We start from the raw sequence: 18,136 nt of genomic DNA, 5'->3' as shown, positions 1-18,136 counted from the left end.
ATAGCTACAGTTCATTCGCGTGTAAGATGAGTAACGACGCCAGTTTTAGACGCCTGATCCGTGGGTTTTTCATGTCGTCGCAGATTGTCGTTTGTTATAAATTAATTTATTCTGTGTTTTTTTCATCCAGTTATTAAGGTTGTCAACCTTGCATCTCCGTCGTATATATTATGTACTTCTAGCTTTATCCCATGGCTGTTCCATATTATAAGAATTTTGAACGTGCAAGGGTTTTCTTGTGCGATAGTTTTGACGCACTTGTTCTTTTCACACAATAAGAATTGAGTCGCACGAAGATATTTTGCTGTGTTGTTTGGTATATTATTTTTATTTATACTTTGTGGCTGAGGTATGTACATGATACGATATCTGATATGTATCATGACGATATATCATTACAAATAGGTATTTTTTGTCCATACTTTTGTCCTAATGTACTGTAATGCGTATTTAATTCATTTGAAATTTCTATTTTGTCAGTTATTATTTCTTATGTTTTTAATTAAAAGTCTTAATTTGTTTTTATAATCGTTGTTCTACTAAGTTATTTGTGGGATCTTGGATTAGCTCATCTAATTAGCTCATACAATATATTATGTAGTAAACTATTCTAAATGGGAAATAGGCCACAATTTAACTAAAAAATAATTTTTTCTACGACCGTTTAATAACATGCTCATTATTCGCTATTTTTTCATAGATAATAGCACCCATTACTGTACCCGTGAGTAATAATTCATTACTCACGGGCTGAAGTTACTCACGGGTCATTACTCACGGGCTGAAGTTAGATTCAAGTGGCGCATGCCACTTTTAATATTAATCGTGTCGTATATAAACTGCAAATAAAATTACTTAAACTTGTTTATTTAATACAATAATTATTGTAATTTATACCAATTATTAACTTCGAAAAATTGTTAAAGAAATTTTAACTGTAACAATGTCAGTATATTTTTTACGTTTATATCTTGTTCACTAAAAATTATGACGTTTATCATTTAATTTAGTGACAGTGACATTACGCATTTTGTTTATGTTAATTGGAATTTATAACTAATATTGTGTTTGTTTTTAAGTTATATTGTGTTAAATATGTTATAACATATTATGTATAGTTATATTATTATATTATAATTATATAGTTAAATGTAAATATACATTATAACTATATTATATGAAATACGTCCACCGACAACAGCCATTTCCTATTTATTAGATTCACTGACAGTAGGTACAAATTTAAGCTTATAATTTCTCGGAAACGAATAGAACTTATATTGACTATTTCTAGTTGTATTTTTACAATAAGAATTTAGTAATAGTAGGCAACCAATTATTCAGCCACGTACTAGGGGTAAATAGCATTTAGGTATTTTTGTAAATTATTATAATTTAAATCTCAAGTAGTTGATAATTAAATTGTTTACTAATTAAAATTAAAAATGGTCGTAGAAAAAGTATAGTATTCTACTCGCATGTAATGGCTATTACTCACTCTGATGAATTACGACACTCGCCTACGGCTCGTGTCGCAAACTTCATCATCGTGAGTAATAGCCATCATTACATGCTCGTTGAATAATATACTAATTATTAACGTTTCGACATCCGATTTGGGCGTCAAAATGTTAATAAAATCATTTTGTTTTTTTTTAGTTAAATTGTGGCTTATTTCCCATTTAGAATATTTTATTACAAAAATGCCACAAGGAAATAGCTTCAGAACAACATTACAATCTATGTTTTTCATGTGCAGAATTTAAAAAAGACCCTCCGTCATCCACCCATTTTTAAATGTTGTCCCCTCATTTTAAATGTTGTTTTCAGATAATTTCACACAAGACGTGACGGCCGCGCTACTCCAGTCTTCACCGAGTCGTTTACCCTATAGAACTGGATATAATTTCGTAGAATAAAAGGTATAGTTATATTATATGGAGCGAAATCAAATTATAGCGTTGTGGTTACTTTATCTTCGAAGAAAGAGAAATAAGAGAAACCGAATTCATTGGATCCATCCTATGAACGCAAAAAGATACGATTTATATATTTTTATATTTACACGTATTGATGGAACACCCTCTATACTCAACATTAATTACAGTTATATAAAATAAAGTTTATTATAGTATAGTTAGCAGTTTTAATTACTGTTGTTATCAGTAACATATAATTAATTTTGCTGTACTTACTACTTACCAAACGTGTTTTTTCTTTATCATCTAATTCGTCAAATTCACTGTTAAGTGCACGGCATACACAATTCCAAGCATTTCTCGTCAAGTTTCTATCTTTATATATTTCTATTGTTTTGTCCCAAAGAACGTCTCGCTTCAATTAATGTTATTAATATTTCACTATCAATCTGAGACATCATAAAATAAAATATATGCACCTACTTCAAACAGCCTTCTTCTTCTTAACGTGCCCTATCAAGTCCCCTTGACGTTGGCGATTAACATGGCGAAACTGTCTCTGTCTCGAGCTATTCTAAATAGGTGTTCTGCTTTCTTTATCCCTGTCCACTCCCGGATATTCTTCAACCAAGAGGCCTGCTTTCTACCAATTCTTCTGCGTCCTTCGATTTTACCCATCATAATAAGTTGAAGAATATTATGCCGGTCTCCCCTTACTACGTGTCCAAAATAGGCCATCTTTCTATATTTGATGTTATCAAGCAGCTCGCGGGTAGCATTTGCTCTCTTAAGGACTGCCACATTTGTCAGCATAGCCGTCCATGGTATTTTCAGTATACGTCTGTGCAGCCACATTTCAAAGGCCTCCAAACGGTTAATGGTGGATATTTTTAATGTCCATGCTTCGACACCATACAAGAGGACTGACCAAATGTAGCATTTAATCATGCGCTTTCGAAGTTGAAGTTGCAAGGTATCATTACAGAAGAATGACCTCATTTTTTAAAATTTCGTGCGGGCTATCTCGATTCTACATTTTATCTCTTTATCTGGATCTAGTTGTTCAGTAATATGGCAACCAAGATATTTAAAACTGGGTACTCTTTGAATTATATGACCATCAACATATAACCGTGAATCTTGATGGGCCAAACGGCTAAATACCATGTATTTTGTTTTTGAACAGTTTATATTTAGGCAAAACTCTCTTCCCACTGTGTCAATGGCATTTAAAAGGTGTTGTAATCCATTCAAACAGCCACAAAGTGTAAATGAAAATAATGTACCAAACAACCAAAGAAACTACCTTCGTGCGACTGAACGACAGTATCATATGAAAGGATGCATGTACTGTAGCATGTTACTGTGGTAACATTTTCAACTTAATTGTAGATTTCTACATGATGACTCTGTAATAATGTAGAAACCTGAACAATATTCTGTCCTTACACCCATTGGCTCAATTGGCCTTGTTGCCAAATTGTTTAGACAGTAATTTTATCAAGGCCTAATAACAATGTAATGTTAGCAAGAAACATTTAGTCCATGATGTGATGCCGCTCTCGTCTAAAAAAAATTATGGTTCGGTTTCTCTGCGGATTCCTATTCAGAAATGTTCTCTTTAAGGAAATATGAAGTGCGCAGGGCGAAATTTTTGGCCAGAAATTGTTTAAAAATTTTTTTTAAGAAATTCAAAAGATCATCCTTTTTGCTCGGGAAAATATTTTTTTAGGTTTTTTGGGCCATTCTAACAAGAAAGGTATGTTGTCATTTTTCTCAAAAGTTGATAGATTTCGAGTTAAGGGCGATTTAAAATCTGAAAAATGCGATAATACGTATTTTCGAAGTTTAAAAACTTAGTTTTATGTATATTAATATATCTGAAATAGCCAAGTGCTTGAATTAAAGTTTAAACATTTTTTTTTTTCAAAATTATGAAGAGTAGTCGGTTCTATCTTAAATTTAGACCGTTCTTTTTAAAATGTATCAAAGAATATATAGTGAGTAGAAGTTTACGGCCCTGTAACGTTTTAGCATAGGATTTTGCGTTCCAACTGAGTAGGTGCTATGGAGGTGCATAGATCTGACAACGTCCGTAGTCACCGTCATCTCACCACCGCCCGCTCTGCGGCCGTAACATCCCTCGTCAACAAGCCTCCTTATAAACGTGACCATCTGTTTTATATAAAAGCTTCCTCTATGAGCTATATTATATTCGTTCAATTCGTTGATGTTATTATGCGTCCATCCAATTTTAATGCTGCGGCAGGTTATATTTCAACAATCTTCTATTTTGCACGGGAAAATAAAAAAAGTTTGTTTTCATTTTTCTGACAAGTTTACAGTTTTTGAGTTATAAGCGATTTAAAATCTGAAAAATGCGAACATACGCATATTCGAGTTAGAGGCTTGAAAACTGATAATTATTATTATTTTTGTAGTTGATAAGTGCCTAAAATCGAAGCTTAAACATTTAATTTTAAGATTTTGCTGGGTAACCGGGGCTTATTTCAAAAATAAATCGTTGTTTTTTACTTGTTAATTATGCGCGTTAAAAATAAAATTTAATAGTTATTTATGATATAAGTGTTAAAAGTTTAAAAGTACACGTTTAAGGCAGGCATGTGAAAGTTTGCAGAATCAGCGAAGCGAATTCTGCAATTCACATGAGTGCCTTAAAAATGTACTTTTTAACACGTATATCATACAATATTTTTTCTACAAACGTCTTATATATCAACAATTATAATTTATTCATTCTCATTTACAGGACAATGACAATACCTACAAAAACTTTTACTTGAACTTGACTGACATTCCATTTTTATATTTTTCTTGACATTACATCAAAACCGTCTATACTGTCAATACGTAAATCATAACATAACAACTATACGCTGTGAGCCCGTACGTAGAGGGGATATTTACACATTCCCGAACGCCAGTAGTGACAAGTCTGTAAACGTTTACCGGAAATTTGACATAAAATGTCAAAGTGATTAATTTAAAATTAAAATTAAAAACATTAATTATAAAAAATATTAGTTGGTCAAAGCTGTGGTATATATTTTTACCTTAAATATACTTATATTTTAAATACTGAATTTAAGTTTTTTAATGTTCCTTAATATTTAATTATAAATTATTCTATTAATCTTAGCGCCATCTACACGATAATTGTGAAAGTATCCGAAGTAAGAAATTAATATTTCATCAACAGAACGTCAAAATGATTAGCAAAATCTTAAAAAAATCTATTACAATTTAATTACTTTTTAGCGTTGTAAATATTAAGCGATAACAATTAAATAATAAATTTAAAAATTACCGGTGAAAGTTGAATAGTAATCCGCTAGGATCGACACCAGCGAAGCTCAGAGCATATATAATAACATCTACGTATATTCTAACAAATTTTAATAGTTTTTTCTACAAACGTGTTAAAAATGCAATAATACAGTTTAAGTTAAATTTTAAAAAACCTTTTAAACTACCTTTTTCAAATTGAGCAAGTTGTACTATTAATATTAATGTTAATAAATGAAATATGAAATATAAATATTTTGACGTTTCACAATTTGACATTTCACTTTTAACTGCAGTGCCTTAAAATTTTTAAAGCACTAGTGCCTTAAAGTAGCATTTTTAACGCTCGTATGGAGTGCTAAAAATTGCATTTTTAACACGGTTGTAGAAAAAAGTTATTTAAACAATTCCTGGCCAAAAATGCCGTCCGGCACCCTTCTCATAATGTTTAAAGGAGACATTTTTGAGCAGGAATTCCAGAGAAACTGAATGGGAAGCATTTTTCATGCGGGAGCTACCACACAACCGGGACTACTTCTCTTTAAATTTTGTATATTATTATTACCATAGTTTTTTAAACAATTTATTTATTTATTTAATTATTTACAATGTACCAATTACATACGCCAATCATATCGCACGACAAAAATATGGAAAACCAACAACCACCCTACAGTTTACAGGACTTAAGCAGTCACCATATGTAAATGGGGGAAACTCCTGGAGTTGGCTGAAGAAATCAATATTCACCTTATTCATAGTCTAAAAGATAAAACTACTTTCTTTTATAGGATATGGCGCAAAGGCGCAACCTCGATCTATGCTGGGTTTCGAGTAACTCACAGTTGCAACTACTCCCAAGCTTCCGAACCGTACTCCATAGTTTCCCCCCGCAGCCAACTTCAGATTGCGTTACCCGCAAGATTCAGATTGAGTTACACTAAATACCAATTACCAATCTTGTAATTTGTTTAGAAACATTGTTTAGACAATTTCTGCCCAAAAATTTCGCCGGCACCCTTCTGATTTATTTAAAGGGGACATTTTTGAATAGGAATCCGCAAAGAAACCAAATCAGAATTTTTTTTCAGACGAGAGCGGCCTCACATCATAGACTAATTGCATATTATGTTTCTCGGTAACTAAATATTCCAGTTGTTAGTCATCTCTTATCTCACACTGAAAAATGGTAATAAAATTTTATGACCACTTGCAATCTTGTAAAAAATGTATTAGCACAAATTTTGTTTATACATAAACGTTTTAACACGTTGACGGACTGTGCGTCAAATGTATAAGCAAGTGTTGTGACACTATATTTATGAATTTTGCAAAGTAGAATAAATATACACTGGCGCGCAAAAAATTTAGGTCACTAGATGAATTATTTGATGCCTCGGATTTCCTAAACCTGTTGTCCGATTTGAATGATTTTTTAGTATGTTATAGCTTTATTATTTAAGAATCTTAATGTGTTTTTCCTTAAAGTTCGGAAGACTCTGTGGAATATTATAGCATAAATAAAATGAGGCGCTCAGAGCAACAGTGGCCTAACCCACATCCCACAATTTTACCAAAACGATATTATTACATTAAAGTTATTCTTTATTTAAGTGTTTTCAGATGCAGACTAGTTCAAGCAATGGTTGCTTAAGCCACTCTGCATCTGAAAACACTGAAGTAATGCATAACTTTATTGTATTAAAAGCATTTTGGTAAAATTGTGGGATGTGGGTTAGGCCACTGTTGCTCTGGACGCCTCAAATATTGAAATTAGAACTCAATTGTAGCCTTAGGCTTTCTTAACACTTTCTTTTTTTATTCATTTGCTTATGTTGGATAATAAAAAAGTTAGGTATTTTAACAACTAGCCATGTTCTTCATCAATACAGGGTGTTTCTAAATAAGGGCGACAAACTTTAAGGGGTAATTCTACATGAAAAATAATGACCGTTTGCTTTATAAACATTGTCCACAAATGGTTAATTTCCGTGATACGGGGTGTTGAATTTTTTCTTACCAACTGACGGTTTATTTGTTGCTCTAAAACCGATTGAGATGTGCAACTGAAATTTGGTAGGTTTTAAGAGGTAGTTATTGCGCATTGTTTGGCATACAATTAATAATTTTATATTCGCCATTGGCGTGCATACGGGATGTATCTAAAATATTTATACCCGTATGCACGCCAATGGTGAATATAAAATTCTTAATGGTATGTCAAACAATGCGCAATAACTACCTCTTAAAACCTACCAAATTTCAGTTGCATATCTCAATCGGTTTTAGAGCAAGAAATAAACCGTCAATTGGTAAGAAAAAATTCAACATCCCGTATCACGGAAATTAAGCATTTGTGGACATATGTTTATAAAGCAAATTGTCATTATTTTTCATGTAGAATTACCCCTTAAAGTTTGTCGCCCTTATTTAGAAACACCCTGTATTGATGAAGAACATGGCTAGTTGTTAAAGTACCTAACTTTTTTATTATCCAACATAAGCAAATGAATCAACAAAGAAAATGTTAAGAAAGCCTAAGGCTACAATTGAGTTCTAATCTTAATATTTTATCTATACTATAATATTCCACAGAGTGTTCCGAACTTTAAGGAAAAACACAGTATGATTGTTACAACCGGTATAAAATGACATTTACCTGTCTAGCAACAATATTAACACATTAAGATTCTTAAATAATAAAGCTATACCATACTAAAAAAATCATTCAAATCGGACAACAGGTTTAGGAAATCCAAGGCATCAAATAATTCATCTAGTGACCTAAATTTTTTGTCCGCCAGTGTAATAGCGAAATTGCTAAATTTGTTTTATGGAAACAATATGTTTTTTGTAAACATGTGGACGACGACCATGGATGTCGTATTATATTTCATATGCATCTGTAGATGTAATGTGACAAAAAATCTACAAAAATCTACCGATTTTTTGTCATAACTCGTTATTTTAAAAATGTCGTCTATAGACGTTCTGTTCATCAACGTGTTAAGAACTAAAAATATCTGAGAGAATAAATTCAATGTATGATAGAAAAAGAATAGAAGAAAAGAACAGGATTTTGATTTTAAATTCGGCAAAATATGCAAGGCGAAAACATCGTGTTTCTTAGGAAAAATATTCCCATGAGATCTTTTTGCGTAATCAGTTTCATGAGATACCGCAGAATAAGGTCCAAAAAGGTTATAATAAAGATATTAAAAATGGTTGTTAACAGAAAAAAATACTCAAAACTATTTCACTAACACCAAAACTAGTTCTTCTCTGTCTTGCTCGTCGATTTATTGCATTTCGATTTAATGTCCATGATTCAGCTCCTTAGTAAAGCACACTGTGTACATAACATTTAATTATTCTGAGGGCCAATATCAGATCTTTGCTGCATAAAATCTTTTTCATTTTCACGAAGTTGGCACGTGCTTTTTCAATTCTCTCACTTATTTCTGGAGTATAATCGTTATTTTCTGTGATTATCGTTCCCAGCAAATATATTTTTTACTCTCTCTGACTGCTGGCCGCCTACCGTTAATATTTCATTTGTATTGTTATTCTTTCTGTACAATGGGGCATTCGATTCCATAGAACTCTGGACCGTATTAAACGGAATGAATAACGCAAGGAAGTCATCTAAGATTTGCCGATGACATAGTGCTCATAAGCAACAATACAGAAGACCCAATCTACATACTAAAGATGCTTAAACATGAATCTGAGAAAGGCGGTTTAAAAATGAATTTAAATAAAACAAAAGTGATGACAAATCAAAATATCAGAATCGACTTAGTTGGAAGTGAGATCGAAAGTGTCGAAGAGTCACATGATCAAACTAGGCCATCAGAATCAAACGGACGAGATAGCTATAAGAATCTGAATTAATTGGGCAGCAGTTGCAAGACTCAGTGATGTGTTGAAAAACAAAAAGATACCAATAAATCTAGAAAAAAGGGTACTCAACAGTTGTATTCTACCAGTTATGACTTATGGAGTGGAGACCGTGACACTTACAGGGTTATCAGCCAATATATTAAGAACAACACAGAGGGTCATCGAACGAGCTATCTTAGGAGTATCTCTGAGAGAACATATTCGAAATGGGACGTACGAAACAGGACGAAGGTGGAATATGTTATTGGAAGAATTGCGCAAATGAAATGGAGCTGGATAGGACAGGACACGTGCCACGGCAAAACAACGAAAGGTGGACGAGAAACATTTTACATTGGAGACCACGCGAGCATAGTCGTAGCAGAGGAAGACCACAAAGACGATGGCTAGATGACTTCAAAGCAAAAGTGGGGAGAAACTGGTACCAAATAGCACAAAACAGAGAAAAGTGGCGAACTCATGGGAGGCCTTTGTCCAGGAGTGGATGCAACCAGGCTAAAGAAGAAGTTATTGTTTTCTTTAGGGACATTCACTTAACAAGCTACTTGTTTTTATGGATTCGGCTGCCTCTAGAGATGTATATTCTCGGGATGAATACAGTCACTTAACTTCCACAATATTATTGTCACTTACTGACCCGTCCGGACAAGCTCGTAAAAACCCATAACCTTTTTCAAACACAGAAACAATCCACACTGCTTTACTATATTTTTTATTTTGATAGCAATTTCTGGCTGTTCTTCGTTTCTTATCAGATAAAACAATTGTTCCAGATATCGTTATCGCGTTTCCTCTTTTTACTTCTTTATCGATGATTATTCTGCCGCGCCGTTTTCATTTTCTAATATTCCATAATCTTTCTCTTCCTGCTCTTAAAGAAACTGTTTATTAGATTTTTTTTCTTTCTCATTTAATTTATACCGATCCAGATTAGCTCCATATAACAGTTTTAAGTTCTACTTCCATCAGACTAATCAATACGTTTATTTAACATACCTATTATTAAGTGACAACACATTTTTTCTTTTTGTCTTATTTATTTCTGTTGTTTTTGTACAGAGAAGAAATCAATATAGATGTAAGATTTTTAAAATTGATTGTTACCTATTATTCCTTGTATATTGATCCTTTTTTATTTTTAATATGAAGGTGCAAATATTTTTAACCTCTCCTCAATTAATTTTAGAAGTGGTTATTTACTGCTCTTACTCCATATCTGTTTACATATTATCGTCTAATTGTTTTCCCTTAAATTTAGCTCACCACAAATGCAAAAAGTAATGGACAATGAAAATTTTAAAGATAAAGTAATAATTTCAATTAAAATCTTTAATAAACATAAAAGTGCGACAAAAGAGGAATACCATGGATGGTAGTTATTAGAAACACTATTTGACAAAAATGAAGACTATGCTCCAATTCCAATTCAAAATATAGTCAAATACAAAGCTTCAGAGATACATGAAAAAATGCAAATAAAAAAAGACAACTTTATGGTACTTAAAAACATTAAAATGCCAATTGCCAAGTAGGGTTTAATCGAAACAGAAAGTACCGGCCCTAAATATATCAAAATCTAATACGGCCAAGGGGACTGAAAATATTTCAACAAAAGTAGTTAAATTAATTTCAGAAGGTCACGTTGATGCGTTATAAATAGACGTTATAGTAGTAGGCTTATATTACCTACCAACATTAAAACATTTTGTTGTACAAAGTAATTGATATGGCAACGCTGTTAGGATAAAGTTCTGTGTGACGCGATTGAAGCAGAAGGCACTGCTATCTATCGAACATAAATATTACCGATGGTGTAGATGGCGCTATGTCATGGCGGCACAAATTCTTAGCGGCAATTCAAGTTATAATTCTTGTTTAACGAGATTTTTCATATGTTTAGGAAAAAATATTCAACATTTTATTGGAAATATTTTCCATTGTTACAGTTTTATATATGTTGTTATTTAAATTTTATCCAATTTCTTACCGGTAGCTGTATTATAAGCCGAAACATATTATTTTTTCCTACTGTGGCAAAACTGTACATTCAAAAATTTTAAAAAAATTCATAAGTATTTCCTAGGATTATATCTTTATGCTGTAAGAAAATTAACAAAATTGTATGTTTAGTTTTCCCGCTTTATACTTGAAAAAAAGGAGTTTTTTTGAGTTTTTTCGAAAACGAAAACATGAAGTTTGCTCAAAATTTGTCAAAATACTTCTGGTGATCACATATACCTTCTCAATTTTTTTCAAATTTTTTGAATGTGTAGTTTATTTTTGGGGGGGTTCAGATCAACCTTAAGTCCCCTATGCTACTGGCAGTGTTGCCAATGCAAAAATAAAAATTATCCGAATGTTGTGAGCCGAATATCCGAAATTATCCGAATCTAATTAAATGGCATAATTGACATTGACATTTGACATGTGTACATTGGTAGATGACCTTGACTTGACACAATGTCATATCCAATATGGCGACGGGCAGGTTTTTATCTTTTATTATGGAATATTATGTTATTAATAAAAATTATTAATTATTCATATATTTATATAATACAATATAACTTTATAATTATATATTCTATATGGAACAGAATATACTACAAAAGAGTTGTTCCGCCATATTGGATAGTGCGTTTTTGTCAGTGGAATCGAGCCGATGCCCATCTACTTAACCGTATGTCATATCCCCTCTCTCCCATATCACTGTGTAGATGACAAATAATGGCAATGGCAAGAAAACTTGTATGTTCTTTGGTTAATAGCATAACGAATAATACCTTGAATTATCCGAAATTATCCAAAAAATTGTTCAATCCGAAAATTATCCGATGGTCCATGAAATTATCCGAAAATCGGATAATTATCCGGACATTGGCAACACTGGCTACTGGGTACGTAAATACGGCACAGCTGTCGTCTGTTGTTGTAAGCGAGGGACGGCATAAACACGGCGACTTCACTCGCGTCTAGAAATTATAAAATTTTTGGCTCCTTGGCTTCCACAAGGTCAAAGTTGTGACAGTTCTATTCCAATGTAAAATAAAATGCCGCGAAATTCAAACATGATTCAAACACTAATAAGATTAAAAAAATGTTTATTTGTTTAAATTTGTTTATTTGATTAAAAAAAATTGAAAATGGTTATTCATTTTTAACACAAGAAAAATTTAAGTCTACCTAACTCTTACAGACCAATTTCATTAATATCATGCATTACAAAAACATTTGAGAGAATTATCAAATTAAGAATGGAATTGCATTTTGAAAGTAATTGTTTATTACCTATTAATCAATTTGGATATCGCAGAGGCAAAGGCACCTCTGAAGCATTAGCTCAATTAGTTTCCGACATTCAGAATGCACTTTCCGTTAATCTTATAACGGCATGCTTGTTTTTAGATATTAAAGGGGCTTATGATACTCTGGATATTGATATTTTAACTGTTCAGCTCATAAAATACGGTCTAAATTATAAATTCGCACAAAGAATCACAGATTTGTATAGGGACAGAGAAGTTTTCATTCGAGATTCAGAAAATCACATTTACGGCCCTCGATTATTATCAGTCGGAATTCCGCAAGGTTCAGTCCTAAGTCCAGTACTTTTTAATATCTATACTGCAGAATTGCATGACATGTTAAATGAAACAAATAATACAATTAAAATTATTCAGTATGCAGACGATTTCTGTATATACAGCAGCCGTAAATCATATAATGAGTGTTTATGCGATTTGGATCTGATAATGCAATGTGTAAAAAGATGGTCTATGGCTTTTAATTTCACGTTATCCCCTGAAAAATCTAGCATCACCTTTTTCACTAGACATAGGTTAAGTTCCCCTACCAGTATAAATTTAAGTAATGTTGATATTAATGTATCCTCTCACCATAAGTATCTGGGCGTGGTTTTGGACAAAAAACTAACCTGGACACTCCATGTGAATCACATTATCAACAAATGCGAAAAAGGTTTAAACATGCTTCGTTGCATATGTAAAGCTAGATGGGGTGCCGACCCAAAGATAGCATTAATGTTCTATAAATCGTATATTCGGTCAATCGTTGATTGTGGATGCTTTTTATATGGTTCATCGTCAAAATCTAATTTATCAAAAATCGATCATATTCAGTATAAGGCAATACGTATATGTATTAGTGCGTTTAAGTCAACGCCATGTGCTGCAATTCTAGCAGAAGCGCAGGAACCTCCTCTAAACCTTAGAAGAGAATTCTTGTCTAATAAATTTCTATTAAAGACCAGGACTTTAGACTCACATAAATTATTAAGTAAAATTAACAGTCTCACTGAATATAACTTAACAAATTCTTATTGGAGAATTAAAACTTCTCCCCCTCTTACAGATGCTTATCTAGAAACTAACAACTTTAGCATTAACACTAAACAAATATTACCCATATATAACCTTTCTATTGAGGAAATCGCAATCTTTCCAAAGATCATAAAACCTACATATAGAAACCTACCATGCCAAAACAATAAAATTATAAAATTAATCTTATCTGAATTTTCTAATTATAAATACATCTATACAGATGGTTCGAAAACATGTAATAGTGTAGGTAGTGCTTATTATGTTTCTAATATAAAAAGTGGTAATTCTTTTAGACTACCTAAATGTACATCTATCTTCACTGCCGAACTTTATGCTATTGAAAGAGCCCTAACTTACGCGGTTGAACAGAACTTTGGAGACACGGTTATACTATCAGATTCTTTATCTGCTCTTGAGGCAATATCACAACCAATAACCAAAAAACACAACAATGAGTTGTTATGCCATATTAGAAAGACAATCGCTCGATTTAAAAATAAGAGTAGTGACTTGGTCTTTATCTGGGTAAAAGGACATGCTGGAATCAAAGAAAATGAGATAGTGGATGAAATGGCAAAGAATTCGGCAACTTTAAATGAAATAGTAGATTTAACAGTCTCCAGCGATTACATTCCAGAATTGCATAAAAAATTAAGAAAGAAATGGGAAACTATTTGGCTTAAGTTTGTACAAACTTCGAGGAATCCATACACTTACATATACCCACAACTTCCGCAAAATATCCCACACATATTTGATTATCACGTTACTCGGTTTTATTCCACATCCCTAAGTCGCTTAAGATTAAACCATGGCAATTTTCCTGCACATTTAGCTAAAATAGGAATGCGTATCAACTCTCTCTGTTCATGTGATAACTACTCTACTGCAGATTTAAATCATATAATCTTTAATTGTGAACTTAATAAAAACCATACGAAAGCACTAATTGCTAGACTTCAGGAGCGGAATGTAAGTTTACCGCTGAATATTTCACATCTACTAAGCTTCAATACCAAAACTATTAATGATATTATCATACAATTTCTTAAAGATTCTAAAATAAAAATTTAATATGACATCTTCAATCTTCAATTTTCAAATATCTGTGGCAAAAAGTTTATCTAATGCCATCCCCTCTTTGTGAACACACACACACACAGGCATAATATAAATTGCTTTCAGAATAATCTAGTTCTAGTATATAGATAAAAAGGCCTACAATATTTTGAGGTTAAGATTATTATTTACTAACTATTACCTACTATTATTTTAAACCAGTTTTGCTAAAATAGGAATATGTAATGGAATATATTAAAGATTTCTCTTTGTTATACATATTGTCATAATATTGTATTATTTCTTGTAATTTTAGATCAACTCGACAAATATGTAATTGCACACAACAAAACATTCAAGTGTATTGCATTTTGTAACAGATGTCTCAAAACTAAAAAGGTTCTCTAAATATTAGAATTTAAAAAGCATGTCACTAAGTTTCATCCAGGTAAGGAAAAAACTTTTATTTAGTGCTTCTTGGCTATTATTGTATATAGAAAGATAGGGGATATTATTTTGTTTCAAAAAGTTTTCACATTTACAAAATCTTAGTAAACATAAAAAAATTTATACAAAATACATTGATATTGGAAAAAGGAATGGAAACTGTAAGTGCAGTTTTTGTAACGAAAGTTCTGTAAAATCCAATTTAATTCTTCATTTTGAAGAATATCATGCTAATAAAATAGAACAACGAGATCTTCACTTTTCTAGTGAACTAGAATTTCAAAAATGGAAAACTGACTTTAAAACAATTAAGAATTGTCTTTATATATGTCACGTACTGTCATCCATACATGGCTGCAGAGGGCATTAACAAACAGAGTTATATTTGTAATTGTTCAGGCTTTTATGTGAAAAAATGTAAGGATATTCAGTATGTATTTAAAACCTCAAGGAAGCAAAAAAAATTAATGGAAAATGCCATTCTTGATTGAAAGTTAGTATTTTACCAGAAATCGGCACTGTTAAAATAAATTTTAACAGACTTACGTTGGTCATGACAATGACTTGGGTTATTTTTAAATATTACTAAAAATAAAAAAAGAAATAGCTAGCAAAACTGCTTCTAAAATTCCTCTGGTTTCCGTATTAGGTGATATTAGAGATTCTGTACAGAAGATTACAGATTCCAGATTCGATACAGAATCTCTTTAGAAGCTTTAGGCTTTAGAAGCTTTTTCATTTTTAGTAATATTTAAATGACCCATGTCATTGTCATGACCAACGTAAGTTTGTATAAAATTTATGTTAACAGTGCCATTTTCTGGTAAAATATTAACTTTCAATCAAGAATGGCATTTTCCATTATTTTTTTTGCTTCCTTGAGGTTTTAAATACATACTGCATATCCTTATTTTTCACATAAAAGCCTGAATGATTACAAATATAACTCTGTTTGCTCTCTGCAGCCATGTATGGATGACTGTACGTGACATATAAAGACAATTCTTATTTTTTTTTTAAAGTCAATTTTCGATTTTTGAAATTCTAGTTCACTAGAAAAGTGAAGATCTTGTTCTATTTTATTAGCATGATATTCTTCAAAATGAAGAATTAAATTGGATTTTACAGAATTTTCGTAGTTACACAATATGCACCTGAAGTTTCCTTGTTTTTTTCCAATATCAATGTCTTTTGTATGAATTTTTTGATGTTTTCTAATAGTTTGTAAGTGTGAACAATTTTTCTGGCATTCATGCACTGCATTGATATGGGCAAATTTTAGTTAGTCAGCTACTTTATGTTTTCTGAAACAAAATAAAATAATGTCCCCTATTGATTCTGAATAATAGCCAAAAAGCACTAAATAGTTTTGCTTTAGTTTTGTCCTTACCTGTATGAAACTTAGTGGTATGCCTTTTTAAATTTAAATATTTAGAGAACCTTTTGGAACATTTATTACATAGTGCCATACACTTAAACGTTTTGTTGGGTGCAATTATGTCGAATCTATCTATTACAAGAAATAATACAATAATATATTCCTATTTTAGCGGAAATAGTTTTAAAATAATATTTATGTAGATAACTAACAATAAACAATAATCATAACCTCAAAATATTAGCAGATTACTAATTAGCTAACTAGATTACTCTGAAAGCAATATTAATCATATTTGAATTTCGCGGCATTTTACCGAAGAGAACTGTCAGAACTTTGACCTTGTGGAAGCCAAGGAGCCAAAAATTTTATAATTTCTAGACGCGAGTGGCGACTTCACCGAACGTTCCAACCACCGCACCGTCTAGTGAGAAAGGCTCCATATGATTACATGCGCCACCATTGGAATGTCGTCGTGAGTTCTAACCCTCGCACGTTTAAAGTCTTATAATGTGTAACAGTGCTAGTGTCTTACCATCGATTTTTACCAAGTGTTGTCGTCTCTGCTGTTTCTAGCATTATTTTTGTCCTTTCTGTATCAGGTCGTATTTCTGCCGCGTGTGTCATTATTGGTCTGATGATTGTTTTGTAAATTTTGCCTTTCACTTCTTTTTACATCATTTTTTTTACATCACTTTACACATTTAGACTTTTTGGGGAAATTAACATATTAAATTTTCTAGCGGTTATAAAGTTGATGCAGCTGTACGTTGTAACAGTACGACTAGCACAGAAGTCCTCAAACAAATTCAAGACCGAGAGAGGTGTTGGACAAGGATGCGTGTTGTCACCTGACATTCAACATTTACGGTGAACATGTCATGAAGATGGCTTTAGAAGGATGGTCCGGTGGAGTAACAGTAGCTATTAGGAAAATCTCCAATTAAAGATTTGCTGATGACACTACACTTATAGCAGCAAATGAGCAAGAAATGTTTGAAATCCTGCGAGGAGTTGAGTACTGAAGCAATAAAGTTGGTCTGAAAATCAATAAAGATAAGACAAAAATAATGGTAGTCTACAGATTCGACACTATTCAACTGACTAACATGTTTTAGGAATACCAGATAGTAAACACCTTTGTCTATCTTGGGTCTAGTATAACTAACGATGGTAACTGTGAAGCAGAAGTTAGGAGACGTATTGGTATGGCAAAAAGTGCGATGAGTCGCCTAACTAACGTTTGGAAAGACAGATCGATCTTTCAAAATATCAAGATGAGACTGATGAATGCTCTTGTATTCTCAATATTTCTTATACGGGGCAAAGACTTGGAGGCTTCGGGCACGCGAGCGCCAAAAAATGCTGCGCATACCTTGGACAGTGGACAGCTCAAAGGACAAACGTTTCCATTCTTAACCAACGAGAGATTAAAAAAGGCTGTCTATAAATGTCTGCAACGAATTCTGCAATTCTTCGGTCACGTGGTTCGCAGAGGTGACGAAAGCTTGAAGAGATTAATTGTTTCTGAAAACGTTCCGAGGAGAAGATCAAGAGGACGATCACCAACTAGATGGTCCGACCAAATTAAGAATTCAGCTGGAAACTCATTCTGCGAAGCTCTTAGAGCAGCTGAAGATAGAGGCCAATGGAGAAAAATTGTTAAGAATATTGGAAGAAATGACGATTCTCAGTAATGGGGAATTGACAAGAGAGAGATACGTTGTAAATCGTCTTCACTTTGAGAGATAGATCATGAAATCCATACTATTTTTTAAAAC

At 32.4% G+C, this 18,136-nt stretch overlaps 1 protein-coding gene across 1 annotated transcript in view; it reads right to left on the bottom strand.

The window, feature by feature from the left end:
* LOC126883417 (uncharacterized) overlaps positions 1–18,136 on the bottom strand; it is a 75,877-nt gene that overhangs the window by 44,222 nt on the left and 13,519 nt on the right. The gene's annotated exons all lie outside the window — the stretch shown is intronic.

The sequence above is a fragment of the Diabrotica virgifera genome, chromosome 4, assembly GCF_917563875.1.
Source record: "Diabrotica virgifera virgifera chromosome 4, PGI_DIABVI_V3a".
Classification (NCBI taxonomy): Eukaryota; Metazoa; Arthropoda; class Insecta; order Coleoptera; family Chrysomelidae; genus Diabrotica; species Diabrotica virgifera.
This window is presented reverse-complemented; position numbering and strand designations above follow the sequence as displayed.